This window comes from Capricornis sumatraensis, chromosome 3 (assembly GCF_032405125.1).
Source record: "Capricornis sumatraensis isolate serow.1 chromosome 3, serow.2, whole genome shotgun sequence".
Taxonomy (NCBI): Eukaryota; Metazoa; Chordata; class Mammalia; order Artiodactyla; family Bovidae; genus Capricornis; species Capricornis sumatraensis.
In genome coordinates, this window is record NC_091071.1 from 83,202,819 (window position 1) to 83,228,971 (window position 26,153).

Consider the following 26,153-nt stretch of genomic DNA (forward strand, 5'->3'; position numbering starts at 1 on the left):
GTTACATCATACTGAGACAGGAAGACAATATTTTTAAGATGCCAGTTTGCCCTAAATAGATTCAATGAAATTCCAATGAAAATCAGAGCAGGCATTTTTTGTAGAAACTGACAAGCAGATTCTAAAGCTCGTGTGGAAATGCAAAGGACCTAAAGTAGCCAAAAGACTATATTGGGACAAGAAAAACAAAGTTTGAGGGCATATATACATCTTATTTTAAGACCATCAAAAAGTCACAATAATCAAGAGAATCTGTTGCTGACATCAGGACAGACATACAGATAATGGAACAGAAATAGATTCTGTTCTATATATATATATATATACACACACACATATATATACACAGTCATACAATTTTTGACAAAGGTGCCAAACAATTCAATGGAGGAAAAGAAGACTTTTCAACAGATGGTACTAGAACTGGGTATCAATATGGAAAAAAATGAGACTTGTACCTTATATCATGTTAAAAAAAAAAAAAGAGTAACTTGAAATGGACTATCAGACTAATTGAGAAACCTAAAATGTGAAACCTATGCCACTTCTAGGGTAAAATATATGAGAGAGTCTTTGCAACCTTGGAGTAGTCAAAAGATTTTATAAATAGGACACAAAGAGCATTTTAAAACAAAAAATAAATGGGCCTTCATCAAAATTTAAAACTTTTCTGAAAAGTGATCTAAAGGAAAATAAGACAAGGCAAAAATTGGGAGAAAATATTTATATTACATAATCTGAGAAATAATTTACATTGAAAATAATGCCCAAAACTATACAACTCAGTAATAAGAAAAAAACAACTAAAACTTGGCAAAAATATTTAAACAGACCAATCACAAAAAACACACAAAAGGCCATTAAAGTGTGAAATGTTATTAGTCATCAAGGAAATGCAGATTAAATCACAATGAGATACTTTTACCTCATATCTATTAGCATAGTCAAAAAAGACTGAGAATGCCAAGTGCTGGAGATAATGTGGGGCGACTGAAACATGCATACGTTTTTAGGTGGAATGCAACATGACACTGGCATTGTCTTATAAAGTTAAATATACACTTAACTTACAATTCAGCAGTTCTGCTGGAAAAGAAATGGTGACTTATATCCACACAAAGACTTGTACATAAGTGTTCATGGCAGATTTATTCATGGTAGCCAAAACTTGGAGAGAGCCAAATGCCCAACATCTGATAAATGCAGAAACATTGCAATGCATTCACAAATAGACTACTGCATAGCAATGTAACTGAACAAACTATGGTGCACACACAACATGGATAATCCCAGAAACATTATGTTGAGAAAAAAAAAATGCCAGACAAAAACAGTATGTACTGTACCTGTTGTGATGATGGAAAGGTTCTGTATCTTCATTGTGATGGTGGATCCACGCGTGTATACACTTTTCAAAACTCATCACCTGAACAGTTACAATGTATGCATTTTGTGTAAAATGACCTCAACAACACTGATTAAAGACTAAATTAAAATTAAAATTAAAAGGGGATGACAAGTGAAGACACAGAAAACAAAAAGGAAAACGAATATATGAGACCACAGCAAAAAAGACTGGGTTAGGAAAAGGAAGAGAGAAAAGTAAATTGAAGAAAACAGAAGGGTAAAATAGAGGGGGTTTCAAATTAACTCAAAACATTCACTACTAGGGACTTGACCCTTTACTGTTTCCCTTAATCCTCATAATACATTGCATGTTAAGGATAATTACCTTCATTTACCTAATTTCCATTTGATATGGAAACTGAAACCCTGAGAGTTCAAATGTTTTTCCATATTTTTACATTTTGTCATCACTCGCAATTTCTTTCTACCATATGTCACTAACACCCTCGGCAAGTCAATTTTCACTGGGTGTGTTCTCCAGATGCTGAGATGGAGTTTATAAACATAAATGGAGTATTTATCAGGGACCAACCTCTGTGTGAGGCAAGAGGAAGATAGGAGGGAGAGGAAGATAGGATGGGCAGAGGGAGAAGTCAAACAATGCAGGCCCAACAAAGCCTCTGCCAACACTGGAGGACAGTGAAGAGTATATGGATCCCCAGAGTCTCCCACGTGGCATCTGCTGCCATGCAGGTCTCTGGGCAGAGTCTTATCCTAGAGATCACCCACCTTTCACTGATGTGATTCCAAGACAAGAAATAATAACAACAAAAACAGTAGTGAATATGTTTTATGTGCCAGACATGGTCCAAAGCATGTTTTAACTCACTTAAAACTCACAACAATCCTCCCAGCTACACACTTTTAATCTCCACTTGATATCTAAAAACTGAGGCAGAGAGACTTAGTATCTTGCCTAAGGCTACACAGCAAAAAGTGGAGATGCGAGGACAGGGTTCCATAGTCTGCCTTCAGACTACGCTCTCCCAGTATCAAAAAGACACTGAGCCCTTTTCGGTGACATACTCTAGGTATACTTAATCAAGTGCTACCTGGAGTTTCATAGGTACTCAAAGAAAAGCCACTCACCAACATCCTTAGATTGCTCTCCCACATGAAACAAAAACCTTATAATTAAATACATCTTTTGCCTCTGGCAATTGGTTCTGACCCACTTGGCCTTGAAGCCAACATTTTTTCACATAGGAGCCTCCTAAGAAAGGCTTTCAATTATAAGGGGAAAGTTTTAGCTAAAGCAAAGAGCCACCTTGAAGAAAAATGGAGTGAATTTACATTTAATTTGAAATGAAGGGGTTTTGGGTGCTAATACTCTGCCTCCACCAGGCCCAGATTGGTCTGTAATACAATCTGACTGTTGAATACTTAAAAATAGAGATAATTGAACACCCCACGCTGTGATGTGGGGCCTTGAAACTCAGTGCTGAGTTCAGTTGTGGGAGTGCTGATTTGCATTAACTTAGTCATGCCCACCTCATCAACTTAGGTAACTGATGTTTAGGTCTCTAGAGTTTCCTAGTAACCTAAGTGTTCCTAGGAACACACTAGACCAGAAATCAGATTTAGATTTTAATCCTAGTTCTGCATTTAAGTAGTTCTGTAACCTTAGACAACTCAGTCGTTTTTAGGTTTCAGTTCCTTTATCCAGAGACTCGGGGGCTTATATTGAATAAGGTCCTTTATTGTTAATTCTGCAATTCTCAGAGATCAAACAGGGAATGTAAAGATGACTTAAGTATAGGAGCTAAAAGGCTTTAATTGGAAAACTGTCCTTTCATAAAATGTTTATCTGGGGCTTGCTTCATATCTACAGGAGCACAGTCCCTTCTTTTATCCCACAATAAGCCTCTGAAAGCAAAGCGTGTTCTCAACATTCTTATGTTGAGATAAATGAGGTAACAGACAAACCCTATAAAGGAGTCAACATACTCCCAAGAAGCAGCATAACTTATGGGAAGAGTCAGGACTGGTAGAGAATTCTAGCAGAGTTCTTCCATAACTCAACTCATGTCCTCATTGTTAGGCTTCATGATAACTGTGTCCTCACAGTAGAAAGGATCAGAGAACAAAAGAAAAGAGGACAAAAAGAACGCCAAGGGAATGCATTTTTCCTGTAAAATGATTTGAGCTCAAGAACAAAGAAAGCAGAGTTTGCTTCAATGAGTGTGTAGGATGTATTCTGAATTCACTAGATTTCATTCACCTAAACAGAAGGCAAGTATTGAATATGGCTACCTTTAAATCCACAGAAAATCAAAGGGACAGAAGGGAAAACTGGACAGGGCCTTTTATAGGACAGCTTCTCCATTTTACTATTAGGGAAACTGATGGTCAGAGAAAGAAAGTGACTTGTCCAGATTTACACAGAAAATTACCTACAGAATTATTACCAGGACCTGAATCTGCATTCATTTGTTTATTCAATGAATATTTATTGGTCAACAGATGGGAAAGACCCTATCCTACTCTCGCGGAAAGGCAATCAAATAATAAATGTAGGATTAGAACTGTGACAAGTGCCCCAAAGGTACACAGTGCTATGAGAACATAGAATCTGGCCTTCCCACAGATACAAGAACTCTTCTTTGACGTTTAAGCATGCAAAGAGGGATGAAGGGAAAGTATATTTCTGACAGACACAACAGTATGAGTAAAAGGTCCTGGTGCAGAAGGGAACATGGCATGTTTCAGAAGTTAAAAGCTAGAGCATGAAGAAGGAGAGGCGTGACAGCAAGAGAGAAGACTAGAGGCGGACTTTGAAGGTAGACCATGAAACTATGAAGGTTATGTTCATTTATTCATTTCTTTATTCATTCATTCTTACATCACTGATTTAGTCATTCAACCATTTTTTTTGAACATCCAATGAGAAACAAGCATTGTTCTGATCATCAAAATTTGAATGATGAACGTAAGATCTCTGCCAACATGGGGATTACATAGGGAGGGAGCTAAAGATAATAAAGAAATAAAATGTAATGTGTCAAGTAGTGATAGGTACCATGAGAATTAATTTAGAAGGGAAAGGGGAAAAAATAACAGTGGTGCAAAGTCCTATTTTATTATACAAAGGGTGACAAAGGAAGATTTTGTGCGTGTGTTATGATAAATGTTTAGCAAAAGATAGAAGGAAGGGTGAAAAACACTTAGCTATAAGAAGAAAAAGTGTTCTAAGAAGAGGAAACAGCTCAGGCAAAGGTCCTGAGATGGGAATGTACTTGAAATACTTAAAACAGCAGAGAAGTCAGTGTTCCTGGAACAGCCAGCAAAGGAAATGGTGAGGATTTTAGAAGAGATCTTAGAGGGAGCACGTAATGGGGTCTTGGAGCTGCAGTACAGTCCTTGACTTTGACTCTATATGGAATGGGAAGTCCTTGGAGCATTTTGAGCACAAGGCTAATATGACATGACTTATGTTTTAGAAAGATCACCTTGGCAGCTCTGTGGACACAGACTGTAAGAGGGTAAGGGTAAAAGCAGAGTTGGGAATCTAGATTAATAACCCAGGTAAACCCAATGGTGGTTCTGATGACGGTGGCAGCAGGTGTGGTGAGGAGAAGTCAGATCCTTGGTGAGTTTCAGATAGAGCCTACTACATGATACACGGAAAATAGGATGACGAGTGCTGGAGAAAGAAAAGGAGTTTTAAGTATTTTTAGTATGTTTTCAGTATTTTAAGTACATTTCCATCTCAGGACCTTTGCCTGAGCTGTTTCCTCTTCTTAGACCACTTTTTCTTCTTATAGCTAAGTGTTTTTCACCCTTCCTTCTATCTTTTGCTAAACATTTATCATAACACACACAAAAAACACTGTTATTTTTTCCCGTTTCCCCAAGGGCCTGACCTGAACCACGGGCTGAATGGAGGTGCCATTCACTGAATAAGGAAGGCCACCAGAAACTTTAAGTTGGGGAGGGGAGGCAGCACGATCACACATGTGTATCCAAAGGATCACTCAGGTTGCAATATGGAGAATGGGTTGGAAATGGACAAGGGTGAATCTGAGGTGCCTAGTTAGGAGGATAAATAGGTAGGCCAAAGGAGAGAGTCATTAGTGGACCATCCGTGAAAGAAATTTTTCCCCATTTTAACTGCTTTATTTAGTAGTTATAGACGTATATTAATGAATACTAGAAAAAATAAAACACGTCAACCTTGTAACTTGGAAAATTGCTTAGGAACAGGCAAATACGGTATCTTAAATTTGATCTAAGAAATAGATTAAATAATGGGATAGTTGGCACTTGGAAATGGAAAAATTGTGATGGTGTTATCTAGATACAAAAGTTAGAAACAAATACACTATATTACACTGCCTGTTTGGTAAGCCTCATCGGTTAAGTGAGATTTTTTTTTTTCAGTGAGTCATACTTTGGGGTATACACTGAGCACATAAGCTAAATTATCCCACACTGTCTTGGGAAATTTCCTTTACTTGAACTGCAGCCATGTTTATTCGGTGTGACTCAGCCACCTGGGTATGGTAAATGGGACCAGGCAGAAACCAATCAGACGCTCTCTTCTGGAATTCAGATTTATGATAATGACAACAAGCTCATTTCTGTGAATAGATTGAATGAGAATCTGCAAACCTAGGAGCTGGGGGTGCTTGTTGTCTATTCTGTGGTCTGGAGAGGCAAAGGAAGCTAGCTGCAAAGAAAAATAAGAAGGAAACAGATGCGCAGAGAGATGCTAAGACAGAAGGGACTAAAAGATTTTCAGTATCTTGTTTGTCTTCTCCTGAAGCCCAGAAGCCTTTCTGCACTGGATGTCTGAAACATTCTGTTATAGTGATAATAAATACAACTTTTAAATTTAGCTAATTTTTCATACTTGTTACCAAAGTGTTATACCTAACAGATATTTCCATAATTAAGAAGCTGAGGGTAGAAACTTTGTCTTTAGAATAAAGTACCACTGAGGGAACTCCTGGAGTTCCTATATCCAAACTCCTCACTCCAATAAAAAGAAAGTTTCAAGTTGCCCAATTCAGTGATAGAGGATTCACATGGCTTTGAACTAGTTACAGAAGCAGTAAAAAGAGTGAGTCTAATAGAGAGAAGTAAGCCAACACTGGTTGAGGAAAAATTAAGATGCCACTGCACTGCTATCTAGGAAGAGGAAAGAATGAGAGAAACTTAGAAAGAAATCAGTGATGAAGTTTCAAAGAAATTATTTTAAAAGAGAAATTTATTAAAATGTTTAAACATTCAAATGTATCAGAAAACTTCACATAAAAATCAGTTTGAATTCCCACACTGTATGAGAGTAAGGGAAATCATGGAATAGGATGAGATGGTTAGATAGCATCACCAACTCAATGGACATGAACTTAAGCAAACTCCAGGAAATAATGGACTATAGGGAAGCCTGGAGTGCTGCAGTCCATGGGGTCGCAAAGAGTCCAACAAGGCTTAGCAACCGAACAACAACAAAGGGAAATCATATCAAATTGAGAAGTCTATTCCCGGAGGAAGCGATGTTTTAATATTTCTGCTTACCAAATGTTCTAAATCATGGTATACCAGATTCCCTCACTTCATCCCTAACACCACCTTATCCTCCTGCCATGACTTTTTCTCTTCTCCCCCCAAATCTCAAAAACTGTGCGGCTGACAGAGATACTACAGAGCTGACCAGAATATAAGAAACTGCATCTAGAGAGATCAAGATGGTGGAGTAGGTGCAGCTCTCACCTCCCCTACAAGCACATAGAAGTTACATCTACATATGGAATGATTCTCACTGAAAATATTAACTGAAAATTGGCAGAAAAGCTCCTCTACACCACAGCTGTAAGACAGGTCCGTGTGGAATCCGGTAGGAAGGGAAGGGATCAGGTAGGGACCTGTGCCCCTGGGCAGGGACTCAGAGGAAAAGGGAAATTACACAGGTGGAGATCCTCCCTGAGCACTGAACCTGAGCTCTTGGGCACCCCAGTCCTGGGGGCTGACACAGGAAACATAAGCCACCTTGGCTGGTAGGAAGGTCAATGGGACTAACAGGGGGCTGTAGGGAGCCTGGGCTCTACTCCTGAGAGCACCCTTGCTGGCTCCTGAAGCAGGGCAGGCAAGGTAGATTGAAAACTGTGAGGAGGCTGGCCAGTTTCCTGGGACTGCCCTGGTGTGCAACCCAGTCAGACCAGCAAAAGCTTCTGCCTCACGTGTTTCACAACGTGTTTCTCAAAGCTCAGCTGTGAGACCAAGAGGCAGTTCAAACCCAAAGCCACATCTGACTAGGGCAGAGGCAGCCTTTGCTGGGGCTCACACAGGTGGCACCTCAGAAGCATCCCTGATCTATGGCCAGACGGCCACAGCTTGCCTTCCAACCTTACCCCAAGAGCCCATGCAGGCCTTGACTGCCCAGCGAAGTGCAGCTCCAAACCAGGGCAGGGGTGGCATAGACTGAAGGCAGAGTTCAGCTGTGAGAGACAAGAGGCTCGGACTCAAAGCAGCGTCTGAGCAAGGCAGGGGAAGCCTTTACTGGTGCTTCCACAGGCAGCCATTAGACCCAGTCTGGGACTCTGACCCCAGCCGGACCACCACAGTCTGCACCCTAACCCATGTTGAACACCCACACTGGCCCCTCTTGCTCAGGGGTGATGGTGGCGCTGCAGGAAGAGGGGAGAATGCACGTTTAAAGGAAACTGAGCCACCTCGGACCTGACCCTCATGGCTTCTGCCCCAGCAAACCGGGACCCAATCCCACCCTCGATAGGGCAACGTGTAACAACTCACCTGCCGAGTCAAGTCGCCCCAAAAATGGATGAAGCTGGAGCCTGTGGCCCATACCTGCCAATGCTGGCAGTCGAGAGAGCGGAACAGGGTCGGGAGGGCCCAGCGTGACGATGCTGCGGTGGCCTCACGCGGCGACCTTGTGCTGCAGCTGCGTGCGTGCATCGCCCCCGTGCGTGCCCCTCCCACCGCCGCCACCGCGGCAGGAAAGCCTCACGGCTGTGCGGAGACTCGCGGGCAGGAGGGAGCAGCAGGGAGCCGCGAAGCCTAGGGTGTAGACTCGGGTGGAGTGGCCACAGGTGCAGCTCTTGGTGGTAGTAGCAAATAAATAATGAAAAAATGTGGAAATTTCAATATAAAATTTGGATTGTAAACTTCTCTTGGAAAACAGAATACTGAAACTCTGGGCCCTTATTCTCAAATGATATTAATTGACTGGATCTGAGTGTAAGCTGCCAGATTTGGGTGGAGCACTGTTCCTCCAGTCTGCAAGGCACAGAGGTCCCATTTTGGCTTGCTTCGCTCCTCTCTGTACCTGCCTGTTTCCTCTAGGCACCTGAGTGTACAAGCCCCTGACCATAAGCCTGGAGCCAGGTGGTGAGGAATGTAAATATACAATAAAATGAGGCAGCTGCTAGTTTTTCCCAAGTACCTAATCCTGGGCTGGTTCAGTGATGCTGCGTCTTCCAATTCTTCAAGTAAAGTTGGAAATAAAACACATCTGTGAACCACCACGCTGAGCCTGCGGGATTGCCCTTCTTCACTGAACTGTAGGACACAAGGCTGCATCAGAAAGCCCGTGATATTCTAGCTGCCCTACCTTGGCTCCACTTCCAGAAATGCTGGCGCAGAAGTCAAACTGTGGTTTTCCACGGGCAAATTTAGTTTAGTTGAATTCAACAGGCACATTTACCAAGCATTCACTCTAAACAGGGCTCTTAGCTAAGCGCCATGAAAAGGGTAGATGGGACAAGACCATACGTCAACTTTAATGAGCTGTCAATCAACCACATCTTTGACACTACTGACAAATAAGCAGGTCAGTTCCCTTGCTCTTTTATCCCAGTATTACTTTTTCCTTATGGAGCCCACTCCCCCAGATTCCAGTGTTCTCTGTTACTCAGGTACGTCCTTCTAATTCTTCACTACTATTTCTATTTCTATTATTACTACTTTTACGGCTACTACCACTCGTATTATTATTATACTAGTGGCAGTATCTACACTACAAGTACCCCTACAACAAGTATTGCTACCCCTGCAACAGCTGTTTCCATCATATTATATATCGTCTTTGTATTAATCACTGTATATGGGCAATTTCTAATGTTCACACAATTGTGAAAGACAATTGTTATTTTACCCATTTTACAAATGGCCCAATTAAGTTAACCAACTTTCTTGAGGTCATGCACAACTAATGTTACTTTGTGGCTTATAATAAGATATATATATTTGTATTCATCCCCGTTCCTGATACAATACTCCTAAAATCTTTAGAATTTCCTGTGATGAGAGCAATAAAAGTGGCTTTTGTTATGTGGATGAATGACTTTTGGAAAGCACCTGGGGATGGGGCAGGTTGCCAGTAGAGTAAACTGTGTGGTTAGAAGGTTGGAAATTTCAGTCCCCTTTCCCATACCCACTGGAGAAGGAAATGGCAACCCACTCCAGTACCCTTGCCTGGAAAATCCCGTGGACAGAGGAGCATGGTATGCTACAGTGCACAGAGTCACAAAGAATCGGACACGACTGAGCGACTTCGCTTTCATTTCCCCATACCCACACATGTTCTGTCACCTCAAAGGAGAGAGGGGCTGGAGATTGAGTTCAATCACCAATGTAAGTAATTTAATCAACCATGCCTATGTAATGAAGTGTCCATAAAACCCCAAAAGCACAGGTTTGGAGAGCTTCTGAATTGCAGAAGATGCAGACCCAGAGAGAGCACAGAATTTCCACCCACTTTCTTTGTATCTTGTCTTCACATGGTTGTCTTGATGTGTATCTTTTTATAATAAGCCAAAATCTAGTGAGTAAAGTGTTTGTAAGGAGATCCAACCAGTCTATTCTAAAGGAGATTGGTCCTGGGTGTTCTTTGGAAGGAAAGATGCTAAAGCTGAAGCTCCAGTACTTTGGCCACCTCATGCGAAGAGTTGACTCATTGGAAAAGACTCTGATGCTGGGAGGGATTGGGGGCAGGAGGAGAAGGGGACGACAGAGGATGAGATGGCTGGATGGCATCACCGACTCGATGGATGTGAGTTTGAGTGAACTCCGGGAGTTGGTGATGGACAGGGAGGCCTGGCATGCTGCAATTCATGGGGTCGCAAAGAGTTGGACACGACTGAGCGACTGAACTGAAAGTGTTTATCTGAGTACTGTGAGCCACTGTAGAATCAAACCCAAGGAAAGGGTCATTAGAACCACCAATCCACAGGCAGTGGGTCAGAAGTACGGATAACAACCTGGATTTAGGATTGGCATTTCAAGATGGGGGATGGGCAGTGGCAGTCTTGTGGGACTGAGCCCTTAACTTGTGGGATTTGATGCTATCTCCAGTAGACAATGTCAGAATTGAGTTGAATTGTAGGGCACTCAGCTGGTGTCTGACAATTGCTTGGTGATTGAAGAAAAAAACCCACACATCTGAATGTAATTGATAAATGCATACTATTGTTAGTAATTAGCAAAAATGGGACTGAAATACAAGTCTGTTGGAGACTGCTGTGTCTGAGTGTCAGGACTGATCTTTACAAAGTGGTAGCTCTCTCTCAGTCAGGACTGAGACTCTGGAAACTTAGAATATTCTCCTAACGCATGGGTGTATTAAAATTACTTCAATAACTTTGAAAGCCAGACCCCACTCTCCTTGCTATAATGCAGCCAGGAGATTGTTTTAAGACACAAATCTGGTCACCACTTACCCTAAATATTTAACAGCTTCTCATTACTTCTGTATACACACCTGTCTCCTTCATATGGGTTATAAGTAGAATGACCCTAAGTTCCACGTTCCTGGAATAGTCTGTTTTAGCCTGTTATTTCAGCATAATTACTAACAAGCCCTTCTTTCACTCACAGATGTGTTCTGGTTGGCTAATAGATTTTAAGTTCATCCTATTTATAAGACTTTTCATTGTTTGGGTTTTGCATACCTCACTAGTCTTACCTCTCATTTTCTAGTTAAATTTTTTGTCTCAGTCTGACTAAATGTCTTTCCAGTCTCCTGACAAATTTTTTCTTTTGCTTCCAGACTATTGCCCACACTTCTCTTCTTCTGGGCCACTTTTCATCTTCTTTCAACCCTGCTCATTCTTCAGGTTGCAGCTTAGTTCATTTACATGTCTGTCTTGCCATCACTTGAAGAACCAGTATTCTTGGCCTCATGGTTCTTAGCACATTGGAGCTCAATTATGTATATACGTGTCTGAAGCCACCACTATACCGAAAACTCTATGGTGGGGAACATGTCTGTTTTGCTCACGTTTTCCCCAGGAGTTACAGCTATCCCAGTTACAAAATAGATGCTCAGTAAATGTTTGATGAGTAAATGAGTGAATTTGGGTATATGAGAATGCCTACAAGAGTATCAGCACATCTGGGCTCTTAAGTATGGAATGGCAGTTTAATATTCAGCAAAACAAACGGCAGGACCATCTGTGTCACTGTGAGGTGAGGTCCAATGGACCTCAGTGCCCATCAGGAATGTCTTTTCTCTTTCTGCCTTCCAAAAAAAATTTTAAGTGTCATTTCATCTGTATCAAGAAAAGACTGGTGGTTGAAGCCTGAGCTTTCCTTTCCCACACCTAGGTCCCATACTACACTAGGGAAAACACAGCGAGTGCAAGGAAGTTTTAGGTACGATTGTGAAATTATAGGTGGGTAGCTTTTCTTTCACATCAACTTCTCAGGTCCTATCCATTTAGGGCACGGGGCTAGGTTTCTGAAAGGAATTCTAAATTTTCTATCGCGCATATGTGTATGCTCAGTTGTGTCCGACTCTTTTCAACCTCATGGACTGTAGCCCCCCAGGCTCTTCTGTCCAATTATCCAGGCAAGAATACTGGAATGGGTTGCCATTTCCTCTTTTAGGATCTTCCTGTGAGGATATTCAAACCCAGACTTTTGCTCCTTGATTGCTCTCTTGGTTGCATCCTGAACACATTTTTCTTTTCCTTGATTAGGTATGAGTAGAGCAGGGGTCTGGAAACCATGGCCAATGGGTCAAATCTGGTTTGCTGCCTGTTTTTTTGTAAATAAAGCTTTATTGGAACAGTTATGCCTATTTACCATTCCTTGTGGCTCAGATTGTAAAGAGTCTGCCTGCAATACAGGAGACCTGGGTTCAGTCTCTGGGTCGGGAAGATCCCTTGGAGGAGGGCATGGCAACCCACTCCAGTGTTCTTGCCTGGAGAATCCCATGGACAGAGAATCCTGGTGGGCTACAGTCGATGGAGTCATATAGAATCATACTTCCATTCTGTCTATGGGCATTTTCTTGCTGTCTGTCAGACTTGAAAGGTTCCTGTGAAAATCTTGTAGCCCACAAAACTTAAAATATTTATAATTTGAACTTTAACAATAAAAGCTTGCTGACCCCTGATCCTGTGCCCCAATCTGGGAGACCTTAGAAAGAATCTAGAAGCTTGCTACTCCACGTGTGGTCTGTGAATCAGAGACAGTTGCATCATAAAACTTATTACGAATATAGACATCTTGGACCCAACCCCAGACCTATTGAATCAGAAACTGTATGTTAACTAGATTTCCAGGTGATTCATGTGTACATCAAGGTTGGAGAGCACTGATCTAGATGCCTCTGGAGACTGAGGAGACCCCTCAAAGAACTCACTCTTGAGAAGACATTGCCTCTAAGATGTGCAGAAAGTTTAGATGGTGGTTGAACATTTATGGGTTTCAGAAATATCATTATGCGAACATGCCATACTTCAGAACCTCAAGGAAGGGGCTTCCCTGGTGGTCCATTGGTTGAGAATCCACCTGCTCGTGTAGGGGACATGGGTTTGATCTTCGCTTCTGGAAGATTCCATATGCCTTGGAGCAACTAAGCCTGTGGGACACAAGTTTTGAGACTGTGCTCTAAAGCCGAGGAGCTACAACTACTGAACCCATTCTTTGCAACTGCTGAAGTCTGTGCACCCGAGATCTGGTGTTCCACAGCTAGAGAACCCACCACAGTGGGAAGCCCACACTGCAACTAGAGAGTAGACCAGATTGGAACAACTAGAGGAAAGGGCCCATACAGTAAAGGCCCAGAACAGCCAAAAATAAATAGATAAATAAATCTTTAAAAAAAAGAACCTCAAAGATAAAAACCTCACCAATGGAATCTTAGAACTATGAAAACGGACAAGGTGACTATTTGGGGGCCAGAGAAACTGTAAGTACTCCTAAAATTACATATTGCTGCTGGAGCTGCTGCTAAGTCATTTCAGTCATGTCCGACTCTGTGCAACCCTATAGACGGCAGCCCACCAGGCTCCTCTGTCTCTGGGATTCTCCAGGCAAGAACACTGGAGTGGGGTGCCATTTCCTTCTCCAAAATTACATATTAGGCAGCCACATACTTTGAAGGAGGCAAACCCTGAATATTTTTAAATCCAAAAGGGGCTCTGGGGGATCAGTGGTGCTGGTCAGAAGCAGGTGTTCTTTTATTACATTCCTTGGTGCTCCATTTTATTGCAATGACAAAAATACCCACTCCATGTCCATCTCACTGGTTCTGATTTCTTTTTCCCCTGTATCTGTAGTTGGTACTAATAACTGTGGGGGAGAGGCAGATAATTTTTTTTTAAGTTATTTGCTATCCATAATGTGTTTTGGTGGCTCTAAAATGAAAAAAACTAAACAGTCACATCAAGAAAAGCTATTTTTCTGTTGCTGTTTAGACATAGCACTGGGGACAATTCCTGGAAGCCTGCAAGAATCATATTAAGCCATAAGACAGCATGACAGAGCCTGTTCCAACAAAAGGAATAGGTTGACTTCCATTAAACAATGCTTTATATGAAAACCAGTGAGAGCTGTAGAATATTCTGCAAGTTACTTAGAGGCAAGAATTGAATGTCTCCAATAGCACATGGTGTTCCTCTTTAAAGCAGTTGTGTTTTCCCTCCCCAAACAATCCAAAATAAAATCTGGAGTCATGGACACAGAGTGCTCTTTTATTATGGTAAACGAGGGGTTCTAGACCAGGAAACTGAATAAATCTCCTCCTCAGCTTCATCACTGTAATATTTTGTCACAGCGAGGAACACACGAGAAGTTGGTTTGGTTTGCCTGCTTGTTTTTGTTGCTGTTGTTTTGCCCAACATTTTTATTTCACTAACCTTGGGTTCAGATCTTTTTGTCAAAGAGAAAAGAACACAAATTTTTTTAGCTCATTAATTCGTACAAAGTACATTTTGTTTATTTTGGAATCTGAGAAGAATAGTCCTGCTGCTGCTGCTGCTGCTAAGTCACTTCAGTCGTGTCCGACTCTGTGCGACCTCATAGACGGCTGCCCACCAGGCTCCCCCATCCCTGGGATTCTCCAGGCATAATCAGTCTCAATTCAGCATTGTAGCAGGGGACAGGGTTGGTTTAGAAACTATGGTTTTAATGTCATCTATTCCTACCCTTAGTATACCCATTTCAATAGTTAGGACTTAATAAATTAGATTTTGGCTATCATTTTCTGCATCTCACTTACCATTTCCCTGATGCAGATTCAAATGAGTCAGTTAAAATAAAAATTTTGTCTAGAAAAAAAAAAAAAAGAGAGAGAGAGAGGAAAACAAGAGATTTGTATACTCCAAAATGGATCTTCAGGTCCTTGTAATAGGATGCTGATTGTATAGATTCATTGAAGCAGGCTCTTAGCTGGGCAGGGTTGAGGATGCTGGTCCAACTGGGTTTACAGTTCTAAATGTCAGTTGTACTCCAGTACCCTTGAATGACTCAGTGCCCCAAAGCTTAAGGAGCATACAATGGATTTAAGATTCTGCACTACAGCAAGTTTTTCTCATCAAATCCTTTGCTGTTATAAATTCAGCCTCCATGTCTATAAAATGAAGAGTACCTAAAAATATTCCACATGTCAAGGGAAAGTCCACCACCTCTTCTTGAGGTAGGCTGTTCTGATCCAAATAAACTCTTGGAGTAAGTGGAATTCATGCATTTCCTTGCTTATTAATTGATTTTAAAAGTTTCAAAGATTCTAGTTCAACAACTGGTACTACACCTCACTAGGTCCTACATGAACACATGTGTTTTGCATTACTCCTTACAAATGTCTTGTAAATTAAATCTATTTACTCCATTTACTGATGAGGAAACACTCTCAGAAGATAAGTAATCTAGCCACTACACCATGCTGTATTGGGTTATGAGTGGATTAAAATATCCTCCTTTATTAATTCATTGTCAACAAGTAGTGATTAAGGTAACTAATATACAATGCGCTAGGAACTGTATTCAGTGTCTGCAATACAAGGTCTTTGCTCTCAGGGGACCTATACCAAATGGGGAGAGATGGATTTCATTTTTCAACAAATTTGAGTTGTTGTTTTTGTTGTTTTAACTCTCTTTTATTGCTTTTACCTGGCTTTAAGAGTGTACGTGTGTTATGGCCTGCGCTGAGTAGGACCTTGTCCAGTTGGCTTAGGCGGAGCCTTTGCCCTGAATGTTTATACTTCCTGACAGATACACTAGATATGGAGATGACTGCACAGCTGTAAGGCAATGGCAAACATGCTCATTAACCACAACAGCTAAGTGAAGAATCTCAAATTTTGAAAAACAACATTCATTCAATAAGTAAAAATAAACTTTGAGTACCCAAAATAGAAGTTACTGAGTCTATTTACTAAAGCTCACGTACTTTATTTGCAGGAAAACAATTCAGGCCCTTGCTTTCAACCAATTTACTCTTATCTCACACAGAATTTTAACACAATTGGGTATCTGCCTGCAGCTTACAGTAAATTTAAAAAGAAATGGTGTTTATCCTTGCTCATTGGATGAACAAAAGAAGAGATTAGATTTCCACAAAAAAACTTATTAATAATTTTGCTGAAGGCTGATTCTATCTACTGGAACTGGGAGATAGTGCAGAAAATGTGTTTGAAAGTTTAAAACAAACACATTTGATTTGCCTTTCCCATGAAGAGCATGATTGAATTTGTCTATTTTCAAAACCATCATATCTTTCATTGGAAGTAACTGTATCCTTTCAGAGAAGGCAATGGCACCCTACTCCGGTACTCTTGCCTGGAAAATCCCATGGACGGGTAGGCTGCAGTCTATGGGGTCGCTAAGAGTTGGACACGGCTGAGCGACTTCATTTTCACTTTCCACTTTCATGCATTGGAGAAGGAAATGGCAACCCACTCCAGTATGCTTGCTTGGAGAATCCCAGGAATGGGGGAGCCTGGTGGGCTGCCATCTATGAGGTCGCACAGAGTTGGACACGACTGAAGTGACTAGCAGCAGCAGCAGCAGCAGCAACAACTGTATCCTTTACCCTTTTGTTCCATCCCCTCTCATTTCTTATTGGTTGGTGTGCATGGCTCTCATAATCTTGATAATAGCCCCAGTCAATCATTAACTAGAGAGTTTCTGCAAATCTGATGAGAGTGACTTTTAATCTTAAACCCTCACAGTTTCCCAGGGACACGGGCTTGAGGTGGAAAACACCAAGTTAGAGTTCACTATCTTTTGGCAAAATAGTACTTCCTAGAGGCTTGCCTTTGTTGCTTCATGTTGTCAGTCACTAAGTAGGCTTTTCCAGGGAACAGCTACTCTAGTAATAAAAGAGGCCCTACAAAGCAGAAGGGAAACAGATGGGCACGCTAAATTCAAGGACAAAATTGCTAGCCATCTAGGCAAAAGGATTATGGATCTTGGTTTAGGAACTTCATTCCCAGGTGATACACAGGTTACTTTGTTGACTTGTGAAAAGTCTTTATTATTATTATTATTATGAGTATGTAATTAAATATTTCTCACAATATAGTATCTGATGGTGGCTCTGTTCTGGAGAGAGAAAAAGAGGAAGTGAAAAAGGTACCAGGAAGACTTCATTTTGATGATTTGAAGAATTACAATATATGAGTTACCTAAGGGAAAAAGGATCTTTGAATCTGAAGGTGAGAAATCAACTACAAATTCTTGATTTTCTTTGAATAATATAGGAAAGGGATATGTAGTGTTCTTGTCACTTTTAAGAATTACTTAGATGGACACAGAGTAATGTAGAATTTTGACCAAGGGTATCAGAGTAAGACAAAATGGGGAGAAATACAATGCAGATCACTTGACTCATGTTTACGTGTGCTACAGACTAGTCTCATGTTTTTATAACTCATTTTGGTAAGATTCCCATTTTATAACCAAATGACTGGGAAACATCTGTCTTTGAGTCAGGATGGTGAGAAAAACATGTATGAGGGATATCACTAGATAAGCCTAAAGTGGAAGTGAAAGATGCCTAGTCCTGTCTGGCTTTTTGCGACCCCATGGACTATACAGTTCATGGAATTCTCCAGGCCAGAATACTGGAGTGGGTAGCCTTTCCCTTCTCCAGGGGATCTTTCCAACCCAGGGATTGAACCCAGGTCTCCCACATTGCAGGCAGATTCTTTACCAGCTGAGCCACAAGGGAAGCCCAGATAAGAGTAAGGCAAGGAATAATACATGCAATATCACTCTCAAAGAATATCTATGTCTAGTGAAATAATTTATTGGACTCTTTTTCAGTGTTTTTCCTTGAACTCAGATATTTAAGTTTCATTAATTTTGTATTTAAAACAATTAACAGAATCAGGGATTTATTTATCTAATGATTAAGTGTCTAAGGTACTGCTGCTGCTGCTAAGCCGCTTTAGTCTTGTCCGACTCTTGTGACCCCATAGACGGCAGCCCGCCAGGCTCCCCCATCCCTGGGATTCTCCAGGCAAGATCACTGGAGTGGGTTTCCATTTCCTTCTCCAATGCATGAAAGTGAAAAGTGAAAGTGAAGTTGCTCAGTTGTGTCTGACTCTTCGTGACCCCATGGACTGCAGCCTACCAGGCTCCTCCATCCATGGGATTTTCCAGGCAAGAGCACTGGAGCGGGGTGCCACTGCCTTCTCCGGTCTCAGGCACAAGTGGCCTTAAAAATGATAAACATAGATGAGACTTAAATTGCAAATTTTCTGCACTGTAATTCTCTTTGGCCACTGTATATAATCACATTTTGTATTTTCTAGAATTTTATAGTTTGTAGGTGATCCAAATATTTTTACCTTACCATTTTCTTTCATAATGCTCAGTTCATAAAATCGTAGTCATCACCATCACCGTCATCATCATCTTCATCGTTGTCATCATTATTGAGAATATATTAAGCTCTTGACACATATTAACTCCTTGGTAACTCCCAATAATCCATTGAAGTAGATATTATTGTCTTGATTTTTCTGAAGAGGAAACTAAGGCACAAAAAGTTAGTTATTGGCCCAAATTTATACAACTAGTATATATCATTGAGGATAGTCTTTTGAACATTAGTCTGTATTGCTTTAGGCCTAGTGAGACTTTAGGGAAATTTTAATTTTAGCCCTTTATTTTGCAAAATGAGAAGCTAAGGACCACTGTGTATTGACTTTCCTCTGGCCAATTCTTGGCAGAGCTTTGATTAGAACTCACATTTCCTGATTTCCAGTATAGTGATCTTTTCAATACTACAATTTGCTCTTATCTCCTAGTTAGTACAATCTTTACCAGACTATCCATTTCATAGGGGGGGAAATGTAGAAATTAAAACACTTTGCTCTTCCATAAATAAAATGTTTGGTAGGAATGGAGAGAGCCTATTGTTAAAATACGATTCTGGGAATACTTTTACATTCATTGCTACCTGTGAAGCTCTGTTAACCACCTTCAGCATTTTAGGGAAGTTATTTTATCACTAATGTGTATATTATGAAGGGTTGTAAATCCAGTGTTCTTATTCTCTGTAATATCATTGACAAATAAGCCACATTAATTATATTGTAAGAACTTGTAGTATATGATACATTTCTCATACCTAAAACAATGAAATTAAATAATCACATTGCTAGAATAAGGTTGAACAATACTTGAATAAGTGTGAATAGGACTTGATTTGGCTTCTTCAGTCCTTGGAGGACTCCATACCCATTCAGGACTAGTTCTATAGGCATATGCAAGATAAGTGAGTTCTTTTCAAAATGCAAAACTCATTGTTCGTTAATATCTGTTAAATACAACTGAAGACTCAAGTACATTAAAGAACATGTGGAAACACTTTCTGTCCGCTAACAGCTGGCATTCCAAAAAATCTGATAGTGAAGGAATTCTAGTATTTTGGGGTACTCAATTGTATTTAATTGTGAAACCAAAGAACATGTTTCTTCTTATAAACTCTGCTAATTACAGAGCAGAATTTCTGTATGAAATCAAATTAATTTTAATCCTTCTTTGTGGTGAGGAATTTAGATTATGAAGTACCCAAAGGACTTCATTATAAAGCAGCTTCACTTATAAGCAGGGCAGCAATCTACCTATTTTGCTTTTGAGCATGATTCAAACTTATGGGTAAAATATTCCCTTGGGGTAAAGCAGATGCCTTGAGAGGCTGCATTAATAACTATTTGCAGTAACTCTTTATGATTCATGAGCTAAGTGGAGTTATTTTCCTATGGCTCACCAGACCATCTGTAAATTGGCCTGACACAGAGCTTCAAAGAATAAATACATAGTAAAAAATTCAGAGTTAGAATTGAGGCTGTTTTCTTAACTTAATATGAAATCCCAGTTGTTGTTTTTCACCTAATCAAGTGGTTTTTCTTTGCACTGATGTCTAAATGTTGACTAATTTCAGGTCTAATTTCAGAATATAAACTTTAACATTTGGTAAGCAAGTAAGTATTTCTCATTTATTTTACATACATTTCCTAAGGTTTGAGTATATTGCATATATTTAGTAAAAAAAAAAAATGCATGTCACCTTAAAATTGCCTAAAAATAAAAAATTAACACTAAAAAGAAAATATGCATGTCTGGGAGACCCAGAGAAAAATAATAAAGTAATAATAAAATAATGATATATATTCTAAAATAATAAGATATTTAACCTCAAGGTCACTGACTTCTCTATTTTCCAAACATAAATAAGGTCTCAATGACTTTAATTATATGGATAATTATTTAGTTATCTACATATAAGAGTGTATATATTTATAATAAATGAACCATGACCTTGTACAATTCAAACAACACAGAGGTGAATAAAACACGAGAGTGATTACCTACCTTTAGCCTGTTTTTCAGATATCCACAGAATATAAAATTCAGGCCCTCTTTTCACAGACATGCTTAGGTATGTCCATATACACATACCTATATAGACTTTGTTTTATAATCCCTGGAACTTATTGAATGGTAACATGTTTTTTAGTCTTAAAAGTGAATGACCATGTATAAGGATTAGTTTAATTTTAATAGCAGTTTTATCATTCCATGCATCGCCTTTTAAAAAATTATTTCTTTGTTGATAGATATTGAGGTTGCCTTCAACTTTTTTCTATAAATAAGGCTTCCTGTTGAAGATATCCTTGTATATTTCCCAATAATATTTATCATTACAATTTTAATAAGTAAAAATTTCTACTTAATTGAAAATTTAAAAGGTACAAACGAGTATATGATGAAAAAATCAATCTCTCTCCTATTCTTATTATCCAATTGCTCTCTTTCTTTCCTTTTCTTGTGAATCCTTCAGAGATTTTCTGTATGTATGTGTGTGTGTACACATTTTCCCCATATATGCTGTCATTATCTATGCACTCCTCTATACCTTATTTTTGAACTTCATAATAGATTGGTTTGTTTCAGCTACTTATTTCATTTTATTGTCTCTAAGTATTCCCTTGTATGGATTAGTGATATTTCTTTGTCTTATTAAATATTAAGCAGTCCCTTATTAAGTTGTTTCCTATCTTTGCTATTACAATAAAGTGAGTACTTTATATGCACACCATTTTCACATTTCTGTAGCATCATGTTTAAATGGGGAATTGTTGAATCAAAGAGTATGAGCAATTTTATGTTGAAAAATTTAAAATTGCAAGCTTCCTTTATAGACAGGTTGTATCAATATACTTTTCAACTGACAGTGTATAAGAAATATATATTTTCATAATTCGTTTTGCAAAATTGTATTTTCCCCTCAACTCTGTCCAACTTAGTTTTTCTCTTTCTGGCCAAACTGGTAGATGAAAATGTAACTCCACTATGATTTTGCTTCCTGTTTTTAACAAGTATCAGTGAGGCTAAATAATAATTCATATATTTAATAACCCTTGTGTTATTTTTTCTATTAATTTCTATTAATTAATCATCTATTAGTGGTGTTGGTTGCAAATTCCTACCCTCCTCCACAAAGATGTCATTTTGGTCACAGTGGCTTTTGGTCACTTTTGCAATGAGGAAAGTTTTTATTTTTAGATAGTAGAATTTATCACCTATCTTTAGTGGTTTTGAGTTTTGTTTGATAATTAGAAAGTTGTTTAAAAAAATCATGATCTTTTTAGCACTTCTATGGATTAATATTTTTCCATGTTTAGGTCTTATGTCCATCTGGAAACCCATATCAAGTTTTGAATTTACTCATACTAATTTAGCGCTTGACTTACATGACACAAAACCCTACTTAACTGGATTCCAGGACCTCACCCTTAGTGTCCTTAAGTCATTTTTTGGTTACTCCCAAAGGGGTCTTTCATAACCCATCTGATATGAGGCAGGATAATTTCTTGGCTATAATTATAGCTTCTGAATTTTGATTTGAAATCTACTTCTGCTGTTTACTAGCTGTGGCAGTGTGAGAAGCTGCTGAAGGTCATAGCAGTAATAAGGCCTACATCACAAGGTTACTAAGAAAATTAGATGAGGCGATATGTGTCATTCTGATTCACCTAACTGGCAATATGTGGCGTGATTATTATCATCACTGTTAATGTGATTATTAATAATTAATAACAGCATTATTATTTCTATTGTTATTAAAGTCAGTTTGCTGCATAGAGTCCCAATTGAAATAGATTCCTCTGCTGATCTAGAGAGAGCCTGAATGATGCTAAATATACATATAATGGGAATGTCATTGTCTAAGTTACAGTCTATAGACATGCCACACTCCCAGAGCCATGTGATTTTAGAGCTGGATTATACAGAAAAGTAGGTTCCCTATTGTTCACTGCACATTATCATAGGGCCCCTGAAGAGCCTGGCTTGCCCACCAAGCTTTGAAGAATGCTGTAGACTCATTTTCATCTAATTATGAGCTTCAAGTCCAGGCTGGCAGGCCTGGTGAGTAACTGGTATAGAAAATAGGGCTTCCCAGATGGCACTTCTCGTAAAGCACTCACTTGCCAATGCAGGAAACGTAAGAGATGCAGGTTCAATCCCTGGGTGGGGAAGATCCCCAGGAGGAGGGCATGGCAACCCACTCTAGTATTCTTGCCTGGAGAATCCCATGGACAGAGGAGCCTGGTGGGCTACAGTCCATAGGGTCTCAAAGTGTCAGACATGACTGAAGCAACTTGGCATGCATGCATGCAGATCCATGTTCATCTAATTATGAGCTTCAAGTCCAGGCCAGTAGGTCTGGTGAATAACTAAAATAGAGAAGAAGGCTATATTTATAACTCTGAAAGAGATAAAACTTTCCTGAATAAATTCAGGAAATTTAATAATTTATAATTATTAATTTAAAATTAATGATTTACAATTACTGAATAAACTCAGTAATTATAAAGGAAAGCATCAAATGGTTTTAATATTTATAAGTTTGGAATTTCCATGCAATAGATGTCAAAAGCAAAGTCAAAAGACAATTGCCAACCTTACAAAAAATTTTTGCAATATATGTACATAAAATGATATCAGCCTTAATATCTAAAGATTTCATGTCAATTAATAAGAAAAAACAACCTAATAGAAATTTGAGAAATTACATATGGTTAATAAACACATGGAAAATATTCAAATGCGAATTCAAACCGAGATATATTTTTGTCCTTAGATAGACATTTAAAATATTTATGATAGCCAGGAACACAGTTTGGGAGTACCTAAAAAATTATACATTCACTCTGAACTGGAAAATGCCACTTCGAGACATCTTTTCTACACACGTGTGCACTAAGATATACGATTAAGAGAATTAATTGCCACATCATGAAGAAAATATACAAAGAAACTAAATATCCATCAATAGAAGAATGGTTGATATGGAATGCTGTGTAGTGGTTAAAAGATCATGTGGTAAATTCCGACAAGGAAATGTTTCACAAACATGCCATTATATGAAAGCGCAAGTTGCAGAACAAGATGTATAGTGTGATTACAGAGTGATAAGGAATCTTCTGGACAGAAGTATATATCGTGTTTATGACTACATTGAAGAGTGTCTGTAAAAGTTGTACCGTGGGTTGGCCAAAATGTTCGTTCCATTTTCTCTGTAAGCTCTTACAGTGAAATTGTTACAGAAGAAAGCTGAATGAGTGTTGTGGCCAACTCAATAGTTTAGAGTGCTTCTGATAAGGAAAGTGGGATCCTTTGAGGGAAGGAAGGTAGCGGGTAGGAGAGAGAATATGGGGGATTTTCACTTCGTATCCTCTGTATCTCTTTGTTGTTTAAAGGTTGATGACTGTAGTACTTGTGTATCTAAAACACGAAAATATAATGGTTGTCCTTACACAGTACCGCTTGCTGCAAAGTTTAATGGAATGTGTGTGCATGCTAAATCACTTCAGTTGTGTCATACTCTTTGCAACTCAATGGACTGTGGCCTGTCAGGCTCCTCTGTCCATGGGATTCTCCAGACAAGAATACTGGAGTGGGTTGCTATGGCCTCCTCCAGGGGAATCTTCCCGACCCAGGGATTGAACCTGTATCTCTTATATCTCCTGCATTGGCAGACAGGTTCTTCACCACTAGCGCTGCCTGGGAAGCCCCTAATGAACAGTTACTTCTAAAATCTCACCTAAGATAATTTACATTTTCAGAATACAGTTGGAAAACCATTCAAGAGGTCACAAATAATCAGGGCGTGTAACAGGATTGTTAAACCACTGAATTTAGACTGGCTTCACTGCAGTACGTGTTTTAAGATAATGCCGAGGTCTTCATTAGAACTGGTGCCAGGTTATAAGGAGATGATTTTGCTGACAAACTGCATCCAACCACATCATACTGCAGTCTTTACTGCAGCAAGTAGTGTCACATTCTGGGACTGGCTTCTTTCTCTGCTGCAATCCTACTGAACCTTTGCTCTTTAACATATAAGAGAAACAAGGGCAGAATGAAACTTCCCTGGTATCGTTAAAATTGTGAAACTGAATTACAGTTGTTTGGCAAAGCTATTGCACAAGAACATCGTTAATCTTTCTTGAAATTTCATGACAAAGGGCTCGATGCCCTAATATTCATGAATTTTTTGCTTCTAAGAACGGCCTTTTAGGTCTGTCATCTGTTTTCCTGCTTTTTGACACAAAGAATCAAAAAATATTTCACTTTCCTCTTGTCTGTAAACACTGTTTGCATTAGCAAAGCAAGAATGAAAATACAATGGTAAACAGAGTGATGTTCACCACAGTAGCAGGGAGATACCCGGGAATGAAGAAGACTGTGACAAAACAGTCAGTGCATGCTCCATCCCGAGGCAGCATTGTTTAGTTCCAGCTGGTTGTTATCATTCTGGAAGACCAGTGTTGCAGATTTTCTAATTTTTCAGGAGAAAAAAACTATGAGTTTATGTGATTCTTAAATATTGGGAAATATAAAATGTATATGCAAAGTATAATATATAAAAATCACTTAGCCAGCCCTGTAAAACATACAGAAGCCAAATTTAGCTTGTGGATCACTTTGCAACTTTGGTTTATGTCACTCTTGTCCCGAATGCTCTGCAACATTGGTCCCCAAACATGGCACTGCAAAAGGATGATCTGTGAAAACTATTACAAATTCAGATTATGAGGCCCCACTCAGTGTACTAAATTTGTAACTATATTTTTAACAAGTTCCTCTATTGACTGTATACAGCCAGCCCAACAAGAGCTTCTGGATAGCTCCTTTTCAAGTACAAATTGAAATGGAAGATGAAATCCATCTTGAATGCAAATTGCAATCCATTAATGGTAGTTTCCTGGCTCATTAATTTGAGGAGGACCATCTATGTCCAGGTATAGTGGGAAGATCAATGACTGTCAATGATGTCCACGTTGGGAATAGACAGGGAGAAAGGCGGTACATGTGCTGTTTCTTTGCTAACCGTGACCAATTGGTTAGGATCTACACTTTTTTAAATAGCATGTAAATAATTCCATGATGTGGCCACACCTTCTTCTCCAGTCTCATCATCCGCTATATCCTGCCTCATATGTGGAGCTCCAGTATCAAGAAAGTATGTGTTGCTTCCCAAATGTGTCATTCTATTCCACTGCTCTGTGACTTTGCCCCTGCACTTTCCATTTCTCACTCCCTCCCTTTATAGCCGGCTCCACACCCTCGCTGTGGCTCAGCATGGACATCCTCTTTCAGAGGAAGATTTTCCTCACTTCTTCTCCCTCCCCCTTCATTTCAGGATGAATTAAGTGCTTCCTAAAAATTTCTCCATCATGGAATTTGATTCATATTATTAAAATATGAATTGCCATTTCCTCCCCAAAGCTTCAAGCCCCAACTTGAAGCTTTCCCACCTTGAATATTTTATTAATATATGTATAAATATATAATGTGCTATTAATTACATAACTAAACTACATTTGCAGTATGAATTGATGTTTGTTAAATTGAACTTTGCCATTTTTACAATGGATAACCTTGTATTATGTATATATTTGTAGTGGAGACTTATCTTTCTTGCTGAATTATACCTTGTTTAAGGGCAAGATACCTGGAATCATAGATATTTAAAA